This window comes from Manis pentadactyla, chromosome 11, assembly GCF_030020395.1.
Source record: "Manis pentadactyla isolate mManPen7 chromosome 11, mManPen7.hap1, whole genome shotgun sequence".
NCBI classification, from domain to species: Eukaryota; Metazoa; Chordata; class Mammalia; order Pholidota; family Manidae; genus Manis; species Manis pentadactyla.
The window spans coordinates 87,576,008-87,584,324 of NC_080029.1; the positions used below are offsets into that span (position 1 = coordinate 87,576,008).

At 40.3% G+C, this 8,317-nt stretch overlaps 1 pseudogene; it reads left to right on the forward strand.

The window, feature by feature from the left end:
* The first annotated feature begins 7,564 nt into the window (after positions 1 to 7,564).
* On the forward strand, positions 7,565 to 7,675 carry LOC130679690 (small nucleolar RNA U13; annotated as a pseudogene).
* The last annotated feature ends 642 nt before the right edge of the window (positions 7,676 to 8,317 follow it).

Consider the following 8,317-nt stretch of genomic DNA (forward strand, 5'->3'; position numbering starts at 1 on the left):
TACCCCTGCCCCACTCTCCTGAGGCTGAGCCTCGTACCTGAATGCCATGGACTTCCCCTGCAAGCATGAGGTGAAGGGAGTGGGTGCGACATTTGGGCTATCTGGTGATCCCATGGGTTTTTCATTCTATCACAAGAAAATGGAATCCACTGACACTTTGTTGGAAGGTGAAAGCTTAATTTTATTTTCAACAGAGACTTTTTAAAATACTTAAATCCCAAGGGCTTCCCCTTTCCTTATCCAGGCATTCACTCTACCTCCACTCCTGCTCAAAATACGGTGGGTTTCCTATGATCGCCCTACTTTCTGACCCATGCCTGCAGCCCTCTGTAGCCTGGAATGGCATAGGGTTCAGGGAAGTACTCCTGCTTGTGCAGACTCTAGCTTTGGTGGCCAAAACTAGTGAGAAGAAGGCCATGTTATTGGCTCTACACACCAAACAGTGTGTTTGTCTTCTAGTATCTTTTATTTGATGCATTTTTATTTGAAATATGTATTTATTTAAAATCATAGCTTACAAGGAAATCGCAAAAGGCAGCCAAGTGTGAACAAGGCCATCTAAAGGGACCACTAGAAGACTCAAAGGTAAATGAAAAAGCAATCTTGAGTGGGTTTGGGTTACATAACCAGGAAGCAAGCTTTTAAGTGGAAACAACTATCAAAACTGGGATAAATTCTTTGTAGTTTTAGCCCATGTCAGACTTAAGCCTAGACTACTGAGTACTGAATTCTTTTCCGCCCTTGGTAAGGAATTTCACTCTGAAGCCATATATTTTGTTTCTCTTCCTTTAGGAAGAGCAGAACACAATTGCACAATGCATATATAACACTGAAGTTCCTAGTTTATATCCTGGTCCCAGCACCTAGTGAGGTATATGAAGTTAGGCAATTTAATCAGCCCCTTCCAGCCTCAGTTTGAAAACTGAATGAAATTGTGCATTTTTAAAACTCTTTCCTTTTTTTGAAGAGTAAAACCTTGAAACATCACATATTTAACGTGATTATTTAAAAGTCTAGCTGAGGCAAATGTATGAATTCATAGAGCAGAGCTAGGATTTGTCAATCTACTGTGTGCTAGGTAATTTACACACTCTATCACTGACTCCCATCCAGAAAACGATTCATTCAATTTATCACTCAAATATTTAGTGACCTCTACCTGCTGAGTGCATCATCAGACATTGCTTAGCATTTCTCTAATTGTGTTCCAAAGATAAAAACCTGGGCACAACCACAATTCATCTGATCAAAGATGCAAAAAGGTGGACTTATTTTTTTATTCAGAAAGCAGGTAAAATTCTTACTTGATACTTTCTGTAGAATTCCATCTTGCCCTTGCCTTATTTCTCTTTAGCTTCTTAAGCTCACTCTTAAGCCCATACTACGTCTGTGCAGCCCCTGCAGATAGGGACACACTGAAAATAGAAATAGAAAGTGAAAAACAGAGAATTACTTCCCTATTTCCTGTCAGCCAAATTAGTACTGATGGCCACAAACAGGAAGTCCAAAGCCACCAAAACAGCTTGCTTGGCCATGCCTGTCCAGGAAATGTATCTGGAAAGGAAGAAATGTGGAGCCTGCATGTGCTTCAGGATAAACTTGGGGCTCAGACTAGAAAGGCTTATGAAGCCCCTTGATGAGCCTTGCCATATAACTAACTGCATTTGCTTCCTTCTGCTCAAAACAAGTTTTCTTGACAGCAGCCCAGCAGAGCCCACGGCAAGGCTTTAAGTCTCGTGATGCTGTGTCACCTCAGCTGAGCAGAAAGACTATAGGTAGTTCCACATATTGTCAGAACAATGGCCATTATTTTCCCAGAAGCTATTAGCCCACCTCCAAAGAACTCTAAAGCATTACTGACCCTTTAAATTACTCCCATTTGCCTACATGTGTTGTAGAATTCTCAAGTGATTTCTCTAATTCTATGAAATACACAGCATCTCTTGCTTCTGTTCTTACATCCTGGCAATCAGCTCATCAGTTTAATGGTATGCCTGCTGCGCCTCTTTGTGTCTCAGACCACCGTCCTGAAAATAAAGCCCTTAGACACATTTGGCTCTCTGGCCCTCGGTATAATTGACTGAAGAGGAAAGGAACTGTTAGAAGTCTTCAGATGTGAAACAACGGTACTAGATCAAAGTGGGAACAGTAGAGCTAAAAGTGGAAGGAGGGAAAAACGCAGGCTTGTCTGCTCTAACTAGGGAATATACCCCAAGCACATCTATTCCTCTGTTACTATTACCCTTCTGCAAGCCACCATAAGCCCTTGCCTGGATGCCAAATCAGCCTCTTAGTCTTCCTGCTTCTGCTCTTACCCTTACTCTACTTTTCACACATAGAAAAGACTTATTCTTTAAAAACACAGATCAGATTATGTCCTTACTACTTCGAGTTCACACCTGGCTTCTCACTGCAATTAAAATGAAGAACCAAACTCTAGAAGCAACAAGGCCCTACATAATCTCATCCATGTCAACCTTTCCCCACCTCATCTCCTCCTCACCAGGTGTTACCCCACACTCCAGCCACATATCTTCCACATATACACTAAATATGTGCTCTTTCACAGTCTTGGCTCTTGCTGCAACCCTGCATGGGACATATTTCTTCCAGATCTCCATTTGGCTAATATTTACCATTTAGATTTCAACCCAGTATCATCTCATCAGACAGGACCTCACCTATGATTGCTCTCATGCCATCGCTATCACTACATTTCTCTGTTTGTATTTCTTTCATAGCATTTATCATTATCATGTTTACTTATCTGTTAATGTCCCCAACTAGAATGTCAGCTCTGTGAGGCAGAGACTCTGCCTGTCAATCCTGTTCACCACTGTATCCTTTCTACTCTCATGGCCCTCTGCCCATCACTCCGACATAGCCACCAATATAGAATAGGCTTTCATCAAATAAGGAAGGAAAAGAAAGAAGGAGGAATATGGGGAGCAAAAAAGGAGTGAGTAGTAAGTATATAAAAGGAAAAAGAAGAGTGAAGTTTTTCAAGATTGATGTTTTTCCTAAGAGAAACAGCTAAGAAGGAAGGAAGCTAAGAATTGTAGTTTAAGCGTGAGTGGAGCCCTGATGAATGCTAAGGGCTTGGGAGTGTAGAAGGGCAGGGTCACCAGAAGGACGCTGCATGGTTTGACTCTCCTCCATTAAAAAGACATCTGATAGCATACCTGATGCACGTCAACCACCTGTAAGATAACCTTTGAGACAGCATTTCAGAATGGAAGCCTGCTTGCACCTTGAGTTATCCATCTCCTTCCCTTTCTGTAGGTTAAGTTACAACAGCTGGAAGCTTCCTGTGCTGACCAAGACAAGGAACTGGCCAAGGTGATGGTAGTAATTTCAGTATTACTTCTCCCAGACGAGGGAAAAGTTGATGTTCAGTTAGACGATGCAATACATTCTGCAAATGATTGAGTTATATACAATAAGGCTCCAGATCCAGAACCATTATGGGGTTGAGGAGGGGATGAAGGAAAGGAAGATAAATGCAGTCTCCTAGGTTTCCTTCTCTTCAATAATTTTTACAGGATATGTTCTGTATCTGTATCTTCAACAAATTAGTATCTATTCTTCTCCCAACTGTCCCAAAATAAAATCCCCCCCAAAATAAAGCTTATCTATCCTCCAAAAAAAAAAAAAAATCAGTTCATATATACAGCAAAAACATATTTAGAACAATTAGAAAACTACATTTAGGGTCTGGGATTTAGGAGGAAACAAGTATACTCTTGTTCTTAGAGAAATTTCCTGAAAGAAATTTGACTGAATTTTGGTTTCCCAGATAAAGGAAGACGATGCACATGTGGCCCAGCTCTGCAAAGATCAGGTCTTCTGCATTAAGGTACAGTTTCTCGGTAATGGGACAGAGAAGGGTTTGTAAGGTACAGGATAATATGAAACGATGCTTTTCAAAGAACACTTTCTAGGGCAATATTAACTCTTCAAAGTGGCATTACAAAGGGACTTTGGGTCCCTGACAACCCACCACCAATATCATTCCGTTACAGCCCTGGTCTCCTGACCTCTGTGCTCTTAAATTCATAACGAGCACTGCTCCTTTCATGACACCAATCACCCAGGGACCTGCCTGGGAAGGTAGGAAGTGCAGCGAGTGACCAGGAGTGGTGGTGGGTGTGGGGGCTGGAGAAGGAGACCAGGCATTCATGTTGCCACGTAATAATACATGCTGCTTATGATTAGAAAAAGTGTAAGGCTTCTAATTAGTGACTGTGGCTTCTTTTATTTCTCTTGGAAGAAGTACCAGGAAACTCGGAGGAAAATAGAAGAAGAAGCAGAGACTCGGCTCCTTGAGACAGAAGTGTGAGTTTTGGCAAAAAAAGGAACTTCTTGGTTTTAGTGGTGACTCCATCTCAGCCTGGGTCAGAGCAAACATTCCTCTGACCAATTCCTACTTGGGACTGAGTGAGCCCCAACACCACATCTCTCTCCCTTCTGTTAGTGATTGTTTGACTCCCACTAAACCACATCAACTTTAAAATGCAGGTCCTTCTTCCATCCTTCTTAAAAAAACCACAGAAACACATCTCCCTTCATGCTTTTATCACATTTTCAATTACTCAGGTTTATATTAAGGGCAGGAACATCTGATTTTAAAAGGGCTGGTGGCCAGGTACTCTGATGAGTAGGACATTCCTACTTGCACAGAAAAGCCCTTTAATCTAATACCACCCTCATTTCCCCAAAAACATAGAGACTAAGCCATATAAGACAGGCACGAAACTAACCTCTGGACACACAAAGGCCACCATATTACAAAACTCAAACTGTACGCTATATTAACTACTAAACTATGACCATTAAAGGTTAGAAATGGTAAGACAAAAGCCCCTCCTTTCTGAGTTTGTCTAGAATTGAAATGGTGAGAAAACAAAGTCAAAAATCTCACTCCCATTTCTTGGCCCCTTTTTAGAAGTTACATCTTAACTTACTCAAGAAGTACTTACATTTATTAATTATTTGAGAATCTTGGGATCGAGGTAAAGAGACCCAGACTTCATACCGCCTCTAAATAGCCCTGGTATATGCATTGTGGCCTGGGAGGGCCACAGGGTACCAGCTCTTGGAATTCTGAAGGATACCTTCAAGTTTCCTGAGAGCCTTCTTGAACATTAAGTATGGCTTCAGTGCTAAGCTATGTTTCTAGAACAGAGCTGCCCAGTAAAACTTTGTGCCATCCAATAAGTAGCCAATGGCCACCTACTGAGTACCTGAAACATGGTTAGTGTGACTGAGGAACTGATTTTTTTTTTTTTTTTAATTAATTTTAATGTTCATAGGTACATGTAGCCACTGGCTTCCATAGTGGACAGCACAGCTTTAGAATATAAAACTTTTAAAATAATCATTATTTTACGTATGAATATTTGAGTGTACTTTATCCAATCCCTATCTTGGTTCATTTCCCCCTAGATCAAAAGTCTTGAGCATGAACTCGGCAAAAAAATATAACAGCCAAGATAATAAGGTGAGTGTTCCAACCTGTGTCCTCTCACTCAGTGCCACTGCCTGTCAGTTTCCAGAACACTATAAGCCACGAAACATACACAAATCTTCCCATGTGCACGCTCCAAGAACAGTACTAGATGTAATTTCAAGGCATTCCAACCTGAAACAAAGAAGACAACTGTCTTCCCTCTCTTACAGCCATGTAAATGGCCAGATGATCCCAACATGGTCCCGAATCTTTCAAAACACAGAGCACCAGGGTTATCTGTCACTATCTGATCAGAGTTGCCCCATGAGTTAACATAAGAAGCCATCACTTCTTTATGACAAAGCTCCAAGACTGTTCATATTTAACATCGTGATGTCACCAGCACATATGCAAACGTCAGAAGGACATAGAATTGGATGCAGAGCATCACGGCTCTTTGCCTGTTTGGCATTTTGGGGCAGCAAGTTCACAGGGCTAAAAGATAAATTTCTATTTAACTTTATTTTTGTAATGTATATTGGTTTCAGAGGCAAGGCTGACATTCACCAGAACTTTTTTGGCATGAAATATATGGTCTTGATAACCTCAGAAAAAAAAGAAGTCTTCTTTTCCTAAAAAGCAAACATCAATAATCCACCATTGTCCCTGGGGTCATCCAGATGTTTGGGTATATGTCAGACATGCCCACAGTGACCATGACTCCAATTGTCCTGAGCAAGTTATTCTGGCCCCTCTCTTCCATATTCCACTCAGCAAAAAAATTAACTGGACTCCCCCTCTCTAGGACGAGGCTTAGCATACTTTCTGATATGTCCCATCATCTATCCCCAATGGTTCATCAACTGACTACCCATCAGAGGAAAAACAGAGTGTCTTCACCAAAGTTATCAGAGTCCCATGACGGTCACGTGCCCTGAGTTTGAGCCGTCTTTACAGAGACGCTCCCTGAGCACTGATTAGAGGGCACTTCACCTCATCTGACTCAAGCTATAGAACCAAATTTGTAAAACACAAAGTTTCTCATGATTCCAATTCTATGAGCCTTATTTACACAATTTTAAAATGTGATCTTAATTCCTCCGTCTTTTTATCTCCCAAGGAAGTTAAAAGGAAAATGAAATAACTAAGGAAATACTTTGTAAAAGAAATGTCACAGAAATTCAGGATATATCTTCATCTTTATATTTTTATACCTTTTAAAACTTATCTCAGAATATATTTGTGTGGTTTCCATAGCTTGTTCATTCCTCTAAGGGTTGCTGGCTGAGCTGAAGGTGAGCAAAGAGTTATGAGGGCCGAGAATGTGGATTCCCAGAGGTCCCGGCTTCAGGCCTGGCCCTGCCACTCACTAGCTGTATAAACTGGGGCAACAGACTTTACGTTTCTATGCCTTCCTGTCTTCCTATAAGGTGATACAAAATTATATATAAATATGTAAGTGTGGATATATATATATATATATATATATATATATATAAGCGTGTGTGTGTGTATGTATGTATAAATAGTGCATATATATAAATATATATGTATATACATTGTCTTTGAAAATTTCATCTGTTTATGCTTATGAGAAAAATTTGTATGGTCTCTAAACATAACATATAACTAATGGCTCACTGAATATTACTTCACAGTGATGAAATTGCTAATTTATCAATGTCCTTTCTTCTCCCAGGACAATTCTCTCCAAAAGAAGGGAATATGGCTCTGTAAAAGGCAAGTAAATATCTTTGAGCAAACTTCCTGAAAACTGGGAGATCTACTAGCCGTCCTGCAGACGACAAGGGGAACCTTGTATACACATTCACACATTCTCACACTCACACACACACACACACACACACACACACACACACACACACACAGAGTCAACAAACTAGTGTCATCAGTGACCACATTTCTCAGTTCTAATGCTATGACTTCTTGCCGAAAGGCAATTACTAATCTCATTTTCCAGTATTAGCAGCCAACAGCCTAGTAGTAACCAGAAACGGGAATCTTATCACCTAAAAGAGATGTGGCAAATCTCATACTTACTCCCTCTTCCCTTAACAATCTGAATTCATTTGATGGGTCTGGATCCCCAGTAGAATCAGTAGATTAGAAATGGGGTTCATAAGCATAGTGATTGGATTTTCACCCTACTGTATGAGACATGCCTCCCTCAAACCTTGTTACAATGTCAGCTCTTTACCCCCGACATGAAAAATATATACATACATAGGGAGAGAACTTCTAAATGCAAGTATACTGCTGCCTAATAACAGATAAAAGGGGAAATGATTGTGAAAAAGAGATAAAGCACCTAACAGTATCCAGCACACCATAATTGCTCGAAAATATTTGTTAACCTGAGTAAGAACTCAAGATTCAAACAACAGAGTGCATATTAGTTCTGAAGGAATCACTGTGACAGCAAAAATCTGTATTCATGAAGTCCTTGCATTTTCAAGAAAAGGTCAAATTATGTTCAATATAATCTGTTTAAGAAGGCATAGAGAAACATATATTCAAAGTGGTACAAAATATGATTTAGAAAGAGTTCCTTCAAAATGATTAACATAAAATTATTGGTGTTTAAAGGTAATTTCCAATTGTCTAGAATACTGGCTTAAGGGGGAGGTAAATGAAGTACTACATATTTTGGTGTCCCTAAATACAGTGTTCTGGAACAACTAGTAGAATTCTTCCTAGAACTCCTAGGACTGCCTTCACCTATACTTTTAACACCAGTGCCCAGCATGGAATCGCCCATGTGGACTCCCCAGGGCCGTCTGCCTTGAGTTGGTAATCTGGAGGAGAATGTACAAGTTTAGATCATCAAACTACAAATACCTTTCCTCT